Raw genomic sequence first — 20,013 nt, 5'->3', positions numbered from 1 at the left:
ATGAACGCGATAATTGTCGGCATAGCAACGTCTTTGGAAAGTGGATTGTTGATAGCACACAAAAGCAGACGGCCGTCCCAACATACCTTTTTTCTAAATTATCCAAGCACCGAGGTGCATGCTACGACTGTAGTTGCACGCGTCGCACGTGCTGGCGTCTGCAGTAGTAACCGTTCTAAAGCAAAAAGTATAAAACAAATTTTGCCTTGCACGCGCGTTCGTTAAAGCCTTATTATGATTTTTTACTTCAAATCTTTTATAAGAGGAAGGCCAGCGCGCGTGAAACGTAGAATTACACTTCCAGCATTCTCCTCGCGATGCTTGGATAATTAAAAAAAAAATTTCTGTCGGGACGCTGTCTGCTTTTGTGTGCTATATCAATAATCCGCTTTCCAAAGACGTTGCCATGCCGACAATTATTGCGTTCATTTAGGCTTAGGAATGCCCAGAATCGAAATACTATCTAAAAAATGCGGCGATGTCATTGCCTATGCTTTGCGGTTTAAGTGAGGTAAGGCAAAGCGAAAGCCTCCTGCATTATTCGTTGCTGACTAACGCGCCCGATATTGCAGCTACAACGACATATTAGTTCCAAAGCGAGCGGCGCTCACTCACTGGGGCACCGCCATGTTTCCCCGCATCCCTACCAAGCCCAGTCGCGTGATCTCAAAATCCCTCTCCTAGGTACTGCGGCTAACTTTAGCCGCGGTTGGCACTTCGAGCAAACGGGCCCAGAAGCCTCAAATAATACCCTGGCGGTGGTCGCGAGAAACAGACTTGATAAGTGCGTTGGAGTGACTCTCGGTGACTGAAAATAAGGTGCACGTGATGTTTCAATCATGGTAATTCAAAATCACGGTGCTAGAATGTGACTAGCGAAACAATCGACATAATCCCCACGCCAAGCGCCGAGGGCCGGGAAACTGCCGTCCAAGCGGTCACACTCTGTCCGAGTAAAACAGAGTTCGAGCGGCGCAGTTTTTTTTTCATACATCTTTCTGCATGATCATGATCGAAACATCACGTGCATCCTATTTTCAACCATAAAGGATTATTAAACTTCACTCTTACGCGCTTATTAAAACCATGTACCAGGGGTGGCCAGGCTGACCTGGGCTAAGAGCAGCAAACAAAACCGAGAAACTTTCAAGAGCCGCGGGGGGTGCGGGGAGCAAAATCTTTTTATAGAACAATAAACGAAACTGGAACCACTTTCAATCTATGCGAGTCAAAAGTCACACTGTACGTAATGTAGCAGTAGCACAAGATTACCAAACCGCAACCTCTCTTTCGATTTATAACGCGCTCCGTTTCTCATTTTGGAGAAGTACTCGTGTGACCGGGAGGGAGGCGGGGGAGTCGGGGGGAGTTAGGGGGGGTTGGGGGGGGGGGGTAGGGGAGAGAGCCGTGAGCCGCACTTTAACAAGCGAAGAGCCGCATGCGGCTCGCGAGCCGCAGCTTGGCCACCCCTGCCATATACCAACATATACTTTTGACTAAAACAGTTTCTCGCTACCAATGCTAGTGGATTCTTTTAGGCTTCTGCTTGGCCAAGAGAGCACGCCAAGCCCTATTTCTGCGTCTGGTGCACGATCTGACTCTGCCCGCGCCTCCCATTGACCAAACTCTCTGTATACACGGCGCTGGCCCAAGGCAGAGCCGTATATGTAGAGAGTTTGGTCAATGGGAGGCGCGGGCAGAGCCAGGGCGTGCGTCTGACTCGGAAAAAGGGCTCAGCATGCTCTCTTGACCAACCAGAAGCCGAAAAGAATCCCCTAGCGGTGGTAGCGAGAAACAGTTCTGATCAAAGGTTTATGTTTGTATATGGTTTTAATAAGCGCGTAAGAGTGAAGTGCAGTAACTCTTTGTGGTTGAAAATAGGCTGCACGTGTTGTTTTCATTATGATCATGCAGAAAGGTGTAAAAAACGAATGCGCCGCTCAACTCTGTTTTGCGCGGGCAGAGCGTGACCGCTCGGACGGCAGATTCCCGGCCCTCGGCGCTTGGCGTACGGGTTATGTCGATCGTTCCGCTAGACGCACTCTTCCACCATCATTTTTGGATGAGCGTGATTGAAACATCACGTGTACCCTATTTTCAGCCATCGAGAGTCACTTCACTGCAGTTATCAGGTTTGTTTCTCGCGACCACCGCCAGGGTATTATTTCCGGCTTCTGGTTGGTCACATTCGAATTTCTGAAGACGCCCTGGAACACGCCCAGCCCGCTTTCAGCCAATGGCGCCTCCGCATTTGTCTCCTATACTTCCCAACGAAGGGCCAAACTCTCTACATATACGGCTCTGGCCCAAAGCAAAGCTCGTCCATGGCCACGGCGCAGCGTGAGAGCCAAAGCTCTGTTGTCCGTGTCTAGACGAGTCCCTTTCTCGGCAATGCACGTGCACCACAACACGGCGAGTCCTTCCCGGAGGTATATACAATAGACCGATCTCACCAGCCAGTTTGACTACGCCATCGCTGCCGCAATGCATCGAGGGAACTTTAGTATTTTCGCACGTGCGACAACATCGCTGGAGCTCTGCGCGTGCAGGGCACGAACAGTGTCGTGCACTGCCGATTGCCATCTGTGAACTAAAGTTATGGCTGCCTCGCGCAAGCGCCGAACGCTTGGTGAGATCGGTCTATTGCAACCAAGGCCACTGGCCGCCTCCATGTCTCTGCTCGTGCGGGAAAGCCCGTGGAATTTCTATGTTGCCTAAGCTATAATCACGCGCACGCTGCACGTGCTTGAACTCATGGGGTACCAGCCGGGCCTATCCAAAAAACGGCTCCTGGCCGGTTCCATTTTCAGTGTTCGTGCGTATGGCGTGTGATTTGCTCGCTGTCCGAAGCGACGAACTTGCGCCTGCGGGACCGTAATTTAGCACGTGTGCATTGTGAGTTTTGTAAACATTGGAAACGTGTATATTCGCCTCGGCAGAGGGGCGATGATCGCCTGCGCACAGACGCCGACAACTACGCTAAAACCGACTTCGGAGGCATGTGTCTATGTGTTGTTGGGTAGCGGGGGAAGGTGGAGCAGTTGGCAGTGCGGCAAAGTCGGCCAAACACGCAGAAGAAAAGGAAGCCAAATGGATGAAAAAGAAATTTTGTCTGAGACTCTGTCAAACAAGAGACAAAAAAAAAACTAGAGTTATAGAGAGAAAAGTAAAATGCCAAGTAACCCTCCGCTCGCTGGAGCGCCTTGAGGGGAAGCGGGCGCTACAGCGAGCGAAGGACACGAGGAATGGCTCCGAGCCGTTCTAGCGTGTGCGAAATGGTGTCAACGGCTACGTCGTTCCTGAACCCAAGAAAATCAATGCGTCACGTGGGTTCCAGGCTCGTTTCGCTTAGGTTGAAGCAAAATCCCGACCGCAGCAAGTCCTCCACGAGGAGGCGCACCGTAGACGCCAGCTTGCCTGGGTCGAGATGGGCGCACAAGGAGTTGTCTATGTGAGACCAAGCCCAGAGTCCACGCGCGCGTATTTTCTGGCAATGGGTGTGCCAAGAGCTGCATGTAAAACTGCGCCGGGCCTATCCCGAAGGGCATACGCCAAAAACGGTAGTAACGGCGGCCTACTCTAAGTGTGGTCAGGTTGCGGGAGGAAGGACGAAGCGTGATATTATAAGAGGTCTCGGCAAGGTCGAACTTCACAATATATGCTTGAAGCAGGAGGGAGTTTGCTTTTATGGCCTGGGCTAGCGGAGTAACGCGGAACGGAGGTGTCGAGAGGTGAGGAGTAAGTGCGGCGCAGTCTAAAACAAAGTGGGACTCGGTGGCTGACTTGAATTCGAGGAAGACGGGGTTGAGGTATGGGCGACGTGAGGCGTGTTCAATGATGCTGGCCGCAAACATGTTGGTTGTGGCGGCATTGATCATTGAAACCTGATCCGGGGGGGGGGGGGGGGGGGGGAGTGGGACGTGAGTCAAGAATTCTTCGTGCAGCGAATGGGAAGTACGCCGAAGTTGGTCGGCCCGTGAAAAATAAATGCCTCCCTAAACACCGCCAGTCGACTTGACGTGCCTGCTGGGTCGGGCGGACTGGCGGCGGAGGTCCCGTCGCTCTCGACGTGTAGGTAGTGCAACGCAGGTTCGACTTGGAGCGTTCGACGTCGCTTTCTTTCTCTGTAATGACTACCTTTCTATTGGTTTGGTTTTCCTCCTCGCCATCGTAGGTGTCGAAGAGGTCGTCATCGCCGTGGGGCTCGACACTGTTGGTCCTGCTGAGCCACTCCAGGATACGCTTAGCATCGGAAGTCGTCGAGTTCGGATCCAATGGGTCGGTTTCTTCGGTCCAAGGCCAAGCACGGGCAAGGTCGGCCGAGACGCCAGCCTCGCAAAATGCGTGGTCGAGAGCATCCTCGACAGGAAAGACGTCCAGGAGCGTCGAGGATACTGTGCCGTTGATGACGGCACTGGTGGGACTCAAAGACCCAGGGTCGCTGCCGTACTCACTTTGGATTAGGGGGCCTCTTGAAATTATTGCCTGGGCAGTAGCTGGTGTTTGCGGGGGCACGATCCGTGCAGCGTCCGCGTCGAGGGTGATTGAGTAGCTGGTCGGGGTGCTCTCTGAAGACCTTGGCCTTGAGCCTCTACGTCTGGAATTGAATAGCCGTTCTTCATTTCCTTCTCGCAACAACGTGAAAGAGTTCCAGTCTATCGAAAATGAGGTTCTGGTGTTCAGGGAGCATGGCGTCCCAGTAGAACAGATACGGGTGGAGATGCCGGTTCTCGTGGGCGCCTCTCGTGGACAGACTTCGTGTGTTCTGGGCGGATTCGCGCAAAATGTCGTAGGCCTCACGGGCCCTCGTTCCAGGAATGGGCGGCGGGGGCTCCACCGGAGGTAGTCGGATCGCGTTGGTGGCTCCGCTAAAACTGATTCCCGCAGAAGTTATACCTTTGGTGGGAGCAGGTGGAGGGCTCCAGTGATGCTGGAAGCGATCTCGTGGCGCGTCTGTGGATGTTCGAGCTCATCGTGTTGACGTTCGAATAGCTCCCGTTCAGAGTCCCGCGACAAATACTCTGAGGCGCGTAGGACGACGAGGATGCGCCAGCACAGGGCACGGGGCCGACACAAAATCTGTTCTAATCTGGCCATGGTCAACACCTAATAAATTAAACTCAGTAATATTGTTTTCAGAAGTGGGATTTCTGGCATGGCACCTCAATGCTACCCGGAAAGCCTCCTGTCGGGAAGAACATCATCTGCAACGTAGTCAGCGCCGGCGTCTAACGGAGCCATAGAATCGCGGCTGGACCACTTGAAGCTTCAGATCTTTACGCCTGACCTCCCGAGAAGACAAGTTAGATTTTCGACGTGTCCCCCACAACTATACTCTCACTCTCTGAGCCTGAAACGGACATCTTCCATTGGTCGATGGCCACATCGGCATCCTAGATCTTCACACCATCATGGCGCGTAAGTACGCGCTGAACACGAATGCTTTTCTAACCGTTGTTGTGGCCTTTCAGTGGAGGAGGTCATGAGCAGCAACGTTTACAAAACGTTACATCTCCTTCCGGGTCTTGGCCTTACCGGCGTATTTCGTTTTCGGTGTTCATTTTCAAAATACGCAAATGTGCAGTGATGTTTCGCACCGATATGATCTGTGCCGGCATCAGAATTTTGATCAGACATTTTATCAAGGGTGACGAAAACAGAAGCTAGTGGCGGCCTAGTGACAAGTCTCCGCGCTGTTATGTATGGAGGCGAACGCTATATCACAACAAAGTCACGTACTTAATAAAGCAGAAAAGATAGGATAGACTCGAACCGCAGCATGCTCCAGAGTCCCTGCTTGTGCTGCTCTCTGGTCCGCGTGGCAGGCTCGCGTATCGTCGTCTTCCTAGTCACGTGGTAATACCCGCGATACTACATCCCTTTCCCCCGGAATCGTTACCCAGTCCGCAGGTGTCCTAATCTACATAGTAATCTTAAAGGTACCGCGGTGCTCGACGTACTCTCGTCGGACGACCAGTTGGCACTTCAGCGTCGGCTGTTGGACGGGCAAGCGTTTCCGGTTCGCATATTGGTGTTTCGGAGGACTCGGCATCCAAAAGCTGCTCCGGAGAGTCACTCGTATGGGGCATTGTTGTTCCCAACTCCGCATGCGTGGTTGTCTCCAAGACGTTTTCACGGTCTCTTCCCCTTTCCTCGCGGAGACTTGCATCGCGTTCGGACGCCGAGGACAATGTCGTATTCATCCAACGTGAACGCAGGTGATCGACATGTCGGAATCCGCGACCACCTTCCAATAGCACTTTGTAGGACAGAGGTCCACAACTTTTCATCACTTTTCCTGCCAAACACTTAGAATGGGGCGACAGCAGATTCCTTACCCAGACCATCGCATCTTTCTGAAAATTGACCGTTTTCTTCCTCTGGTCCATGAACATCTTCTCTTGTCTTTCAATCGTGCGGTTTGCCGACGATGGATGAAGCAGGTCTAAAGCTGTTCGAAGCTTACGTCCCATCATCAGCTCGGCTGGGGTTTTCCCAGTAGTAGTGGAAGGTAGAACATGTTGAGTTATCAAAACTCTTGATGTCCTTGTGGACCAGTCTCCTTCCTTCAGGCGTGACAGCGACTTCTTCGTTTTCTGAACCATCCTTTCAGCTTGGCCGTTGGAAGCTGGATGATACGGCGAAACAAGCGAAAGTCGAATACCGTTGCTTTCTGCGAACTCTCGAAACTCTGCCGAAGTGAAGGCAGCTCCGTTGTCGGAAACCAGCACATCCGGCACTCCATATGTCGCAAACAGTTCTCTTAAACTTCGGATGACTTCCGCCGCTGAAGTCGTTTTTACTAAACGTACTTCGACCCATTTTGAGTGTGAATCAATGACGATAAAAAATATCTTGCCTTCAAAAGGGCCGGCAAAATCCATGTGTAGTCTGGACCATGGGTTCACCGTCCATTCCCATGAATGGATTGGAGCTCGAACCGGCGCATTTCGCGTCTCCCGACAAGTCGTACAGCATCGAACACGATCCTCGATCTGTTGGTCTAGTCCTTGCCACCAGACGTAGCTTCTAGCTAGGCCTTTCATGGACACAACACCGGGTTGCGAGGCATGCTGAATGTTCAGAACTTTCTCTTGAACTTTCTTTGCATCGTTGAAGGCCTTTGCTTTTTTGGATGGCCAACTTCATTTTACTCTGTCCCTTAGAAGTCGGTGGAGAGGCTCCAACACGTCTGAAGGTCCACGCAGGAAGCGATTATAAAAGTTCAGGAGTCTTAAGAAAGCTTGAAGCTTCTTCTTGCCTTTAGGCGCAGGTGCATCATGGATTGCTTTCACCTTGTCCTGTTTTGGGTGTACCCCGTCTTGGTCTATCTTGCGACCCAGGAACGTCACTTCTTTTACTCCGAAAGCGCACTTCTTCTGGTTCAAGTGAAGTCCGTCCTCTTCGATTCTTTGTACAGCTGCACGGACTCGAAGGTCATGTTTTCTTGAGTCGGATCCACCGATCAGGATATCGACAAGGAACGCTTTAATTCCCGGTAGTCCGGCTAGCAGCTGCTCCATGCGACGTTGAAAAATAGCTGCAGCGGTAACGACAGCAAATTGTAACCTTGTTACCCTAAAAAGTCCTTTGTGAGTACTCAGTGTAAGCAGGTTGGACGTGTGTTCATCAAAAAAAAAAAAAAAAAGCTGCTGATAGGTTTGCTTCCAGTCCAACTTGGAAAACCACCGGCAACCTGCCAGTTTACCTAACAGCTGTTTTGCTGTTGGCAGTGGATAATCTTCCCATTCCAATACTGGATTAATGGTGCATTTATAATCACCACATAGTCGTATCTTGCCGTTTGGCTTCACCACAGGTACGACTGGCGTAGCCCATTCAGAATTCTTCACTGGAACCAGAATTTCTTTTTGTACTAGGTGTGTGATGGCGTCTTCCACTCTTGGTTGAAGTGCCAACGGAACAGCTCGAGGCTTGTGGTAGTTTGATTTGGAGTCTGGCTTGAGCTCGATGTGAACTTCGGGTACTTTGCTTTCTCCAAGTTTTGACTCGAAGACGTTTGGAAATTCCTTCTCCAGTCATTGCACCCGGGGCAGAGACTCGGATAGCTGATGAATTCCTTGAATTTTGATTCCCTGTGCTCGAAGCCCGTTCCTTCCCAACAGGCTTTCGCCGCTTCCTTTCACTACCAGCAGTGGTAGCGCGTGCTCCTTTCCTTTGAATTTTACAGGAACATTAACACTTCCGAGAACCGTCAGTTTTCGTTCAGATTATGTTCTGAGAGTGATTTCTGTTCTCATCAGTCTCTTTCTTTGTTATGGACTAACAAAGAAGGGACTGATGACACCAGAAATCACTCTCAGGACATAATCTGAACGAAAGGCGAGGCATTGTCCTCAGATCGATGACTGAACAAGCCGCTCCGCAATCTACTTCCATGCAGATGGAAATTCCATTTACTTGAACTTCGACTATTTCTGCCGGCTTAACGAAGTTTAGGTGATACTCCACCTTGGAAGCTTTGTCTAACTCCAGCTTATAGCTTTATCCCGCTTTCGAAGCGCTGTTTTTGGACTTGGCCATCTTCTAGCGGCAGGCACATACAATGTGCCCTTTCTTGCCACAGAAATGGCAAACGGCGCGTGCGAAATGGCAGCTACTCACGTCGTGTGTACCACCGCAGCGCCAACATTTGCCAACTGAGCTTGGAGGTGTCTTAACCTTGCCAGGGTAGTTGCCTTGCGCCGATGAGCTGTTCGGCGCTTTATGCAAGATGTTTCTCTCGATGTAGCAAACTTCAGCCGCCTCCGGGCTATGAAGGTCACGCATCTCTTGCGTACGTTTCTTGGCATACTGTGCCGCGATTGCAAGGTCCTGAGCCTTTGTGAAGGCGAGGTCTGGTTTGGCGAGAGGACGGCGCTGTGCAGCTTCTTCGCCGACCCCGCATACCAAACGATCGCGGAGCATCTCACCCAAAAACGATAAATATTAGCAGTGTTCAGCGAGGCGACGCAACTCCGCGATGTAGTTCGCCACGGACTCGCCTTGACGTTGGCAACGCTTGTTGAACGTAAATCGGTGAGCAATTACCGACGTTTTCGGTGCGAAGTGCTTCGTTAGAATGGCCAACAGCACTTCAAAAGATACGTCACCTAGTGTCTTCGGAGAGCAGAGTGATCATAGCAAGGCGTATATGGAAGGCCCACACGCTGCAGAAGACGGTCCGCTTCGCTACTTTGTCCACGATCCCGTTCACCAAAAGGAAGAACCCGAGTCGCTCAATGTGCTGCGGCCAAGACTCCGGTTTCCGCCAGTCGAACTTCTCCAGACGTCCAAGTGCCGGTCCTGATGCGTTCTCTTTCGTTGCCATGCTCCTTGCCGTTGTTTAGCCTCGTCGCCAAATGTTATGTATGGAGGTTAACGCTACATCACAACAAACTCACGTACTTAATAAGGCAGAAACGATAGGATAGACTAGGATAGACTCGAACCGCAGCATGCTCCAGAGTCCCTGCTCGTGCCGCTCTCTGGTCCGCGTGGCGGGCTCGCGTATCGTCGTCTTGCTGCTCACGCGGTAATACTGCTACTGCTCACGCGGTAATACCCGCGATACTACACGCGGATTAACTTCAAAATTGCCAATGTGCTGGATTTTGGTGTTGCGGAGGAACTGTGACGTTGGCGTGAAATTCGTGAGTGTGCCGAGGAGCACCGGCAACGACAACGACGCCTGCAAAAATAACTATCTTTTATGGAACGTGGCGATTGGCAGAATGAACCGCCATAAAAAGAAACATAAAAAAAACCTCAGAGAGATAATAGAGAGTTTTAGAATAGGGGCCCCCAAAGCTTAGGGGCCCCAAAGAAATAGGGGCTCACCACTGCGCATGCGCAGAACCCAAAATCTGTTTGGGGCTTTGGGTTGGCGCTTGGGGTCGGGTTGCGTCGGCAAACATGGCGGCGCCCTTTCTGCTCGCTTCGGAGCAAATTCGTCATGGTCGCTGCAGTATTAGCCCATTTAAATGCCAGTGAATAGTGCTACCGGCTTTCGCTTTGCTTGATCTGGCTCAAACCACAAAGAATGAGCGGTGGGCTCGCCCCATTTTAAAGATCGTCCCCGATTTTGGCCGTTTCTAAGCCTAAACATACGCGGTAGCCATTGACATGGCAACGTATTGCTACTCGGTGGCACGATACCTGCATCTTGAAAACAAGTATTTCAAGGCTTCAAAGTCGCTCCAGCTCAGATCTAAATAGTGCAACTGCCCGCAGAGTATGCGCGCTCGCGTTCGTCTCAGTCTCGGCATAGTTGAAGGCCAAAATCTTCGGCTGCATATGGTCAAAGCGCACACCCAAAAATATCGAGAACGAGCCATACCTAAAACAGCGCGCAACGAAAAGAGGAAGAAAATAGAACACAGAAAAGAGCGCTGACTCCCAACTTATATATTGTGAAAGAAAGAGAAAGAGGAAGCTTCAGACATGAAGCCCACGCGTACAAACAAGGTATAAAGAAGAAAGAATAAAAACATATAAATTACTAAGTTGCAGTGGAAAAGGAGAAAACTGACATTATAAGGTCACGAAGAAAAAAAAGTTGAGAAAAAAGAAGAAAGAAAAACAACAACGTGGGCTTCATATCTGAAGCTTCCTCTTTCTCTTTCTTTCACAATACATAAGTTGGGAGTCAGCGCCCCTTCCTGTGTTTTGTTATCTTCCTCCTGTACTTGTGCGCTGTTTTAGGTATGTCTTCTATGTACAAGCTAGCTCAACTCTCTATGTTACTATATACGAGAACAAGCGCCAAAATAGAGCGCTACGGATTGGATTGTTTCCCGAAATGGGATGGCCGAACGAGTCGAGGCCGATCCAAGGCCAAAAGAAGATGGAGGAAGAGAAGGCTCCTGCGCGCGTTCGCTTCTCGATCGACGATGACATTTATGTGCTACGCGAAGTGTATGCCACTAACTCATTCCATTCCAGGAGATGGACTTGAATGGCCGAAAGGGTCCCCGAAGCAATCGGAAGAAATTTCCCCACGCGGGCCATCCGCGACCGGGTCGACCTGCAGCTGGCACAGTTTAACACGAAGCACAGATTTCCCGGTTACTTTTCGTAACTTAACGTGAAAAAAAAAGAAAAAGAAAGAAACGGGTCTGCGTGAACGAGCCTTTAGCCGCGGAGTAGCAATACGTCACCATGTCAACAGTTACGACGTATGTTTAGGCTTAGGAACGGCGAGAATCAGGTACGATCTTTAAAATGGGGCGAGCCCACCGCTCATTCTTTGTGACTTGAGCGAGATTAAGCAAAGCGAAAGCCGGTTGCACTATTCATTGGCAATGAAATTGGCTAATACTGCAGCGACCATGACGAATTTGCACCGAAGCGAGCGAAAAGGGCGCCGCCATGTTTGCCCATACAACCCGGCCCCAAGCAATTGGGGGCCCCACGTTATTTCTCGAATTTCACGTTGGGGGCGCGAGCCAACCCAAAACCCCAAACAGAGTTTGGGTTCTACGCATGCGCAGTGCTGAGCCCCTATTTCTTTGGGGCCCCAAAGCTTTGGGACCCCCGATTATAAAACTCTTTATAACTGTCGTGCTGCTTCAGCTACAGGATGAGCTAACAGGAAGCTACGCCTACCAGCGTCGTGCCTGTGACCGGAGAATGGCCCGTCCAGTTCTCAGATAATTCCATTGGCTCACATGATAGCCTGGTATTTGAGGGCGTGCACTCTCTTGTTGACCAGAGAAGTAAATCTTCTGATTCAGAGACGGTCGGCAGATGGGCCTTGCTGTGCCGTTCCAACTGGTGTTACCCTCCCTATTGTTTGAACCGCAAGCCACAATAAAGTGTCGTTTCGGCGGAAACGTTTTGCGTTTTAATAATTTTTCACTGTTAAGAAGTTCGTTCGTTGTCCACAATGGCGCTGCATGCGAAAAAGGCGAGCGTGCCGCGTTGCGTCGTCACAAACCCTATTCTATAAGCACGCTGCGTGAGGTGTCGTTGCGTTGGGTACCCCAAAGCTTTGGGTTACCCAAAGCGTTGGGGCCCCCTATTCTAAAACTCTCTAATAGTGTAGCGGTGCTGCTGTGGCGCGTGCCAGAACCCGTTTAGGACGACGAGGATGCGCGCGCAGACGGCATGGGGCCGACACACAATCTGTTCTAACCTGGCCGTGGACTTTATGCAAAACGTCAATGTAAAACCTCTGACATTTTTCTTCTTTCTGTGTTGCTCCAAAATCGTCACTCACGATACGTTTCAGACGAAATGAATACCAGGTTTTGGTTTCCGCCAGCTCTGCATGATGTTGAATTTACCTGGTTTCTTCATAGCTACAGTAGGTCAGGAACTTTGGTGGTTTTTATAGAAACGAGTTGGATGGACATCTCAGAATTCTAACTTATTAGTTAATACCCTGAAGGCGACACATACTGAATGTAGATAGCGGTTGTAGGAGTGTAAAAGATTTAAAATATACTTGGTTTTATAAGCTGGACCAGTGATTCCAACGAAGTATTCTTAATCCGAAAGTTAGATTGAATGGAAATTTATTACCCGGTGCACCACTCGCTGACGGTAACTCTGTCTAATGGCCACATTTCAAGATCCATCTTCGAGGCCATTCTTGAGAAAACTAATAGTTTTATTTTTCAGTTAATATTAGTTAATATCGGTTGCCGGTAAATAATTTACGGTTACGGTTACTGTTTTTGTACATTTCAAATAACGGTTTCGTTCCGGTTACGGTCATTGAAAGAATTTCGTCCCTAAACGATTTTCGGTTTCGGTTACAATTATGGTTTGAGTTCCTGCTCTATATAGCGGTCTAGCAGTCAACACCCTTAAACTACTAGTATGATGAGTGCTCACTGGCGTCTGTATTTCTCATGTGTATGTGCACGCGGCAAGTGGAAAGTGAAGTGTCAGTGGACTTATTGTAACAAAACATAAAATTATTGTTCAGAATATAAGTTTTCTTTTTTGTTTAACACCAAATACTTACCTATTTTTGTTATATAGGAGAGAAATAATGTCTAATTTTGTTTTTTATGCTATTAATTCCTAATTTAATACGCTAAGCTGTATTGAAAGTCTATAAAATATGTCAAGAAGCTATAAACAGTGCATAAAAAGTGGATACATTTTCTGTTGTATATATATAGAGTCTCTATACACTATAATGTACAAATATTTTGTGGAAAGTCAGTAAATATTTTTGTAAAGGCGACCCCTTGGACAAACCTTTGCTGAACAAGCAACAAAAACGACCGCGTAAATATGTTTTATATTTTGTTCTAACCGCTGCGCATTTGTTCTAAAAATCGATAAAAGATTATACGCACACGTCATTTGCAGGGATATCCTTATAATAGAAATTGTACCAGAGGACCAGACTGCCGTCCCAACACATTTTCAATGACATGTTAACACAGGGTTTGAATCCTCCATATGCAGTATCGTTTTCTATGGAACGATACAGAAGGTAATGTGTATGTTTCTCAGTAAACAGCTGAAATGAAATAGCAACGCAATGCAATTTAAATTCTCGTATAATTGCACTCGAGCGCCGATATTCAAACGCTTCATCAGCATCAACGCTAATCATAAGATGGAATTAAGCGTATAAATGATGAGATTCATCCTTTATCTACTCCACGCACACCAACTTTCTCTGGCGTTAGACTCGACTCTAAGGATGACCAGTGGCGTACTTCAAGCATCTCAGCTTGAGAAGGTCCTCCTAAGGATCGAATTGAGCCATGAGAGAGATTGGTAAACACTAAGTGTTTTCCGAAAGTATAAGACGCGTCTTTTTTTTCTTTTTTTTTTTTATTTAGAGGATACTACAGGCCATTGAAGGCCCAAGTAGGTGTGGGATACAACATATACATTCACACATACAACGAAAGCAAATAACACGACATTAAAAGGTTTACAACTAACTAGCAAATATACAGGATATATTATTTAAAAAAAGGGGAGGGGGGCGAAAGCAAGCATCAAGCAGTATGTAATTCCATCATGCCAGTGTGTCGAACTGAAAAAAATACGGGTTCGGTTACGGTTCAGGTTCAGGTAAATTTATTTTGTTCCGGTTCAGTTCCGGTTCGACTAATTCGATCCGCGAACCGGTTTGGGGCGCTGAACCGGTTCGCGAACCGGTTCGGAAATTATAAATGACAAATTGCAACATCAAAATAAATTACAAATAAAACATCTGAAATCAGCACATACGAAACGGGATACATCGTAGTGTAAGGCTCAGGGATTTCTACCAGGAATGGTTTCTTTATGTGCACTCAAAGGTTACCTCACCGACGTTTACGCATTCGGACTTCATCGAATTGGGTCCGACGCAGTAGCTGTAAAACCTGCGACCTCCTTACAAACCCACTTACAAGTAGAACTCGCTAACTATCCCGCCACCTCGGCGTGTAAGCAATTGAAAGAACAGTGGGGAGAAAATACAGCTTTCTTCATTTGAACTAGCCTTCGGTAACTCAAATTAGACCCTTAATTAAACAAGATACGGAATATGAAAAACACTTCACCGAACGCAACGCCAGAAGGACGTAATAGGATAAATATTAAAATAGAAGAGTTCGCTGTCTCACAAATATGTTAGCTTCTAAGTGCCTATACGAAACCGGATGCATTATTATCAAACTCTACAGCCTTTTCTTTTCTCATTCCGATGGAAGCAAGCTTCAAGAACTCGCGCGTTCTAGAAACGTGTTATGAAATGAGCACACAGCAGCATTTAGGATTTACGAGATTGTAGAAAAATAAAATCCCATGACGCGATCTTTTTTTTTTTTTTTTTTTGCACAGTTTTCCAATTTTCTTTTTTCCGTGCAAGCCGCGACAAGCGCAATACTGGTTCCTATGTCAAGATTCATGGATGCAGCGTTTGTCAAGATTCATGGATGCAGCGTTTATATTCCTAAGACTGAGTGGGGAAGAAAAATATGTAAGCGAGGTGTGTGTCAGTTGACGGCACTTAAAAAACAAATGGCATTGATAGCACATTCATTGTCAACAGCGCGTGGCCGAACCGTTTTGACATGAGCCGGTAACCGTTATTTTTTTTTTCCGGTTCAATTCCGGTTCGGGTTCATCGCGGTAACAATATAACGGTTCGGGTTCGGGTTCAGTTCCGAAAAAAATACCGGTTCGGTTCCGGTTTTTGGTTCGGTTCGGTTCCGGTTCGACACCCTGACTAATACAAAATGACCTATCCACATGTAGGATGAAGGTTTATACAATCCTAATGTCCTTGCGAAAAAGATGAAGGTGCACCAATGTACAAAGCAAAATATGCCAGTTATCAAGACGCTCGAGACCTTCTACAAAGTTGGTGTCGATAAATAGTTCGAGAGGTAAACCGTTCCAGTCGCTAATAGTGCGAAGGAAAAAGCTAAACTTAAACATATTAGTACGCGCAAAAATGGGTGTTAGTGAAAACTGATGTCTGTGCCACGTAGCTCTTGACACTAAAGGGGAAATATATGGCAATGGGTCTATGCGAGTCTGTCCTTGCTGAAGATGAAACAAGAATTTCAACCGCGCTAGTTTCCTTCTGGCCTAAAGAGTCTGTATTCCGTTAGCCTGCATAAGTTGAGATGGTGAATCCAGCCTTCTATACTTTCCGTGAATAGACCAAACCGCTCGACGTTGCACCATCTCCAACTTCCGGATATCTTTCTGAGCGAATGGATCCCAAACGATATTTGCATACTCCAACTTGAATCTGACTAATGAATAATATGCATGTAGCTTAACCTGAATCGGAGTGTCGTTCAACTTTCTTTTAATGAAACCCAACTTCCTGGATGCCGGGGTACAGATATGTTTTATATGAGGAGACCAAGAAAGTGTGTCCGATATAATTAAACCAAGATATTTACATTCTCGCTCCACAGTAACCGGGGTGTCCGCGATATTATAAATGTATTCAAAGGGTTGCTTCTTTTTTGTAATACGTAAAAGTGTTGATTCAGCAGAGTTAAGCTTCATTTTCCACGTATCGCACCATGATACAACGGAATGCAAACTATGATCTAGCAATAACTGATCCGAGCTCGAAGTTATTTCTCTAAAAATAATGCAATCGACCGCAAAAGGACGTATATGGACACCTGCGTCAATGATTGATACAATATCATTTATGTGCACCAAGAACAAAAGAGGACCTAAAGCGCTCCCTTGGGGGACCCCTAACGTTACAAACAGAACTGGAGAGATGCAACCTCTGACGGAAACAGACATCAGTCTAAACAATGCAATTTTAATTTAGGTGGATACTGTGAGTCCGCCGCTCATCGTCGGAAATATTACGGGTCTTCATGATGGTGACCAGAAACTAAATATGTTGCAGAAGTGGTCCCTAAGAAAAAATTACAGAAATATGACGGTTCTAGGAACACACATGCCTTGATGTTTTTGATGGCACTAATTAATAATGTACTATTATGGTGTACAGGTCTTACCGGGAACGTAACAGTGCAGTTGTTAGACTATAATAGAATTGACAATACCGAGCATGTTGTTCTAATGCTTTGCTGGAACTGAAATGCGACTTGAAATGTCACATTGACAAAATTTACCGTACAACTTCTTTGATAAGCGTTAGAGTCTGTTACGCACACGCGCAAACGTTTCTCGCTCATTACTTTGCAAGTTACTTTATTCATAATTTTGCATGTAAGATAGAGACACTGACATGTCTCTATCTTAAAAACAACTCAATACTTAAATGACAAAGTTCGTCTCTAAAGACTGGTGCTTTGCAGCGCGTCTCGCACCGGTGTGGATAGTTTTTTTATACCACCCAACCCTCGAAGTGACCGATGCATGGCAAGTTTAAGTGGACGCAGACGTGACTGACCTTTCGGCTACCCAAATTTTGATTGGTGTCGTCTGCGACTACATGCCGACTGCAGAGCGGAGAGGTAAAGTTGGACAGGGTGTCTATCAACCTCCACTGCTATTATACCGCCAGGATTACGGTGAAGCACAGAATTACAAAGCTATGACATTACTTGGCGCGCTCTACGGGACAAGATAAATACAGAAGACCAGAAAAGAACACGTTCCAGTTGGAAACCAAAGATCAATGCGCTGTACAACACTAGAGCGCACGACACAAGAGCGCCGACAGTAGAGCACCACGACGTTAGAGCGCGCGACTCGAGAGCGCTGCGACGTTAGCGCGCGCGACTCGAGAGATCATTAGAGCGCACGCCACGAGAGCGCACAACCAGTCCACCGCCAGCAGCCCGACCCGACCGACGATGCACTTGTTCGCAAAAACCAAATTGTTGTGTGTATGTTTACCCAGCCGGAAGTTAGTCTGCCTCAGTGGGCGTCTGGTGTCTCAGCTGTAGATGAGCAATTTAGCCAGTGCGGTACAACCACTAGCCTGGGGTCTTTAGCGTGCACCACGCAGTAGTGACACACGACCGCACGCCGGTATAGATGCTCATCCAGATCGAAACGGGCAGGGGTGGGGATTGAACCCAGGATCCCTGGGTTCTGCAGCACTTGTTCGGACATCGCGTGTTTTATGTGAAATAGGCGAGGATCAACGCCACAGCATTCAGAGAGGACATTGCGAAATGAGTTGACGAAATTTTGGCATCTGACAAACCAAAAAGTGTTACAAAAAGCTGAAAAAAAAACAAAAAAAAAACATGAATATTTGTAGCGTCCATTTCAACAGAAAAAAAAAACGCTTCAGCTGATCAAGCTTCATTAGGTCTTTGATCTTAATTGATAAAGTTCACCACCAACCTCACTCATATTTATTGTAAATTATTTTAAAATGTCTAAAAAAGAAAGAAGCAACATGTAACATGCTTCCCCGTATTCTGGGGTTTTCAAGATCAATTTCGGGAAAGGAGCTGTCAGGCCAAGTGTCATACGCCAACCATTCATACTGTCACACATGACAATTGTACAAAACAAGTGTGTGTGCACACATTTGCATCGTGCAAAAACGCGGCCTGCTAATGCGGTCAATGTCACCGTCTCCTGTGCGCTCCTCGGATTTTGGCCGCGAGAGATATTGACGCATTGGCGCTATTTCTCTGGGGACGTTTTTGTTGAAAAAAAAGCTGACCTACGAATCCTACAATTAATCCTTTAAATTTACCACCCGCGGCACTAATCCTTGTGTTGAACTTCAGGGTCTATTCACATCTAAAACTTTTATGTTCGAACTTATTTCTGTCTGTGCTGCGGTTTTTTTCTTCCATATTCATATATTTCTGAAATCTTTGGTATTCGTACATTCCTGAATGAAAGCACTCTCGTCCGGCCCTAGAAGATTGAACCGCTTTCTAAGAACAAAGGGGGAGAAGCTATGGTTCTATAGAATGCAAAGAATGGACAAAGTGATAGACAAGTCTTTTTTCTTTGTAGACTCTTTTCTGAGACATACAGAACGGGCATTGCCTTAACATTGCGATATATCAACAACAGATGGTGACGTCGACACCGTACACAAAACATTTTTTAAATATATTTCACAGATTTGCAGGGGAGGTTTTCCTGCATACGTCGAAGGGCTGGAAAGCTCTGCATTCGATAAAATTACTCTGAGCTTTCCTTCGATGATCTTTTTCCTGATAGTTGTTTAAGTGGTGAGCTGTCTTTATTACGGTCATGGACGTCACAATATTCTTTCAGATTATGTGAGGGACGTCCAAATAACCACCAAATAGATCGGTGCCCAAATGCCTTTCGAGAATAGACCAGATTTAGCAAAAAGTAAACTTCTCCGAGATGCGCACCGTAGCACCGTGAAGAAATCTCCAATTGCAAACATTCCCGGTACATATGCTACACTCCCCTTTCCCTTATTCTCTCCGATGTCAGTAAACAATTGGTCAGAAGGAGTCGCTCCCGTTTTATTTTTATTTTTTTATGAAAGGCATATTCAATCAATCAAAAATCACCAATGTGATTTGTTTCAGAATTTTGTTCTGTCTGTGTAGCCGCGGGTACATCACACATTTTGCGGTGCTCGCTCAATAGACCGATCTCACTAAGCGTTCGGCGCATGCGTGACGCCGCCATAACTTTAGTTCGCAGGAGGCAGGCAGCAGTGCAGAAGACGGCTCGTGCCGCCTCATGCTCCACACGCGCACAGCTCCAGCGAGGTTGTCGCACGTGCAGAAAGACTAAAGCTCCCTCGATGCATTACGGCAGCGGTGGCGGAGTCAAACTGGCTGGTGAGATCGGTCTATTGGTTGTGCGCTCTCATGTCGCGCGCTCAACTGGTCATGCGCTCTAGTGACATGCGCTCTACTGTCAAGCGCGCTACTGTCGCTGCGCCCTTGTGTCGCGCGCTCTAACGTCAGCGCTCTAGTGTCACGCACTCTAAAGCCGGTCTCCCAGATCAATGTAGGGTGTTTATCAAATAAAAAGAAATACATGGCGAGGTTTGTTTATCATATGCCATTTCAGCCTATAACCCAGCGGACTTCAACAAAACAAGATACGTACCAACCAAGCATTCACGGAACTCTTCGCTTGCAGTTCTTCCCTCTTCTCTTTTGATAATTTTGCATCGGAAAATGCTAGCAAAGCAGAAACTAGACAAAGAAATGCAAGCATCGCTTCTGTAAAGTTCTTTCCTCAAAGATGCATCCAAAGAACGGAGAGGCTTATATCAGCCCTGGATATGCTGACATTTAGAAAAGGTCATTTGATAATTTTGAATCGATGAACAAGGACCTAACAGTTAGGCGGCATAAAGGGCTAATGCGTAGTAGCAAAAAAAAAAAAAAATTGTATGTTGTAAATTTTTTCAAGAGTTATACTAAAAACATTTTCCCACAAAACGCAGTGGTCACTCTCGAGCCTGCCCCGTTTGTTCCCTCATCAAACCTAGAAAAGAATTGAGCGAAACGCACGGTTTTCTACAACGAACAATTCTTATTGTCGAACTTCGTAGCCACGTGCGTGACCCTCCATTAGGGGTCATTTACAGAACATTTTATGTGCGATGACTTAGAAGCATTAAGAAAACGTTAGTAT

General features: G+C 47.3%; 1 pseudogene; it reads right to left on the bottom strand.

Annotated features, from left to right (window-relative positions):
* LOC115311433 overlaps positions 1–19,590 on the bottom strand; it is a 47,991-nt pseudogene extending 28,401 nt beyond the window's left edge.
* Positions 19,591–20,013: the final 423 nt, after the last annotated feature.

Source organism: Ixodes scapularis, unplaced genomic scaffold (assembly GCF_016920785.2).
Source record: "Ixodes scapularis isolate PalLabHiFi unplaced genomic scaffold, ASM1692078v2 PGA_scaffold5__190_contigs__length_132052651, whole genome shotgun sequence".
NCBI classification, from domain to species: domain Eukaryota; kingdom Metazoa; phylum Arthropoda; class Arachnida; order Ixodida; family Ixodidae; genus Ixodes; species Ixodes scapularis.
This window is presented reverse-complemented; position numbering and strand designations above follow the sequence as displayed.